The 502-nt window shown below is 49.0% G+C and overlaps 1 protein-coding gene across 1 annotated transcript in view; it reads right to left on the bottom strand.

The window, feature by feature from the left end:
* The window catches only part of LOC107562619 (1-phosphatidylinositol 4,5-bisphosphate phosphodiesterase gamma-1-like), a 60,301-nt gene that overhangs the window by 26,949 nt on the left and 32,850 nt on the right, over nucleotides 1-502 (bottom strand). The gene's annotated exons all lie outside the window — the stretch shown is intronic.

Genomic DNA, 502 nt, shown 5'->3' with positions numbered 1-502 from the left:
CACACACTCCCTCTACACACACACACACTCACTCTACACACACACACTCACTCCACACACACTCACTCCACACACACTCACTCCACACACACACACTCTCCACACACACACTCTCCACACACACACACTCTCCACACACTCTACACACGCTCCACACACTCACGCTACACACACTCACGCTACACACTCTGTCTCACTCTTTACACACACTCACTCAACACACACAGTCTCACTCTTTACACACACTCACTCACTCAACACACAGTCTCACTCTTTACACACACACACTCACTCACTCAACACACAGTCTCACTCACTCTTTACACACACACTCACTCTACACACACACTCACTCTACACACTCACTCACTCTACACACACACACTCACTCTACACACTCACTCACTCTACACACACACACACACACACACTCTACACACACACACTCTACACACACACACACACACACACACACACACACCTCCACACACACACACACTCA

Source organism: Sinocyclocheilus grahami, unplaced genomic scaffold (genome assembly GCF_001515645.1).
Source record: "Sinocyclocheilus grahami isolate Dianchi unplaced genomic scaffold, SAMN03320097.WGS_v1.1 scaffold830.1, whole genome shotgun sequence".
Lineage (NCBI taxonomy): Eukaryota > Metazoa > Chordata > Actinopteri > Cypriniformes > Cyprinidae > Sinocyclocheilus > Sinocyclocheilus grahami.
Note: the sequence above shows the minus strand (reverse complement) of the source record. Positions and strands in the feature narration are given on the sequence as shown.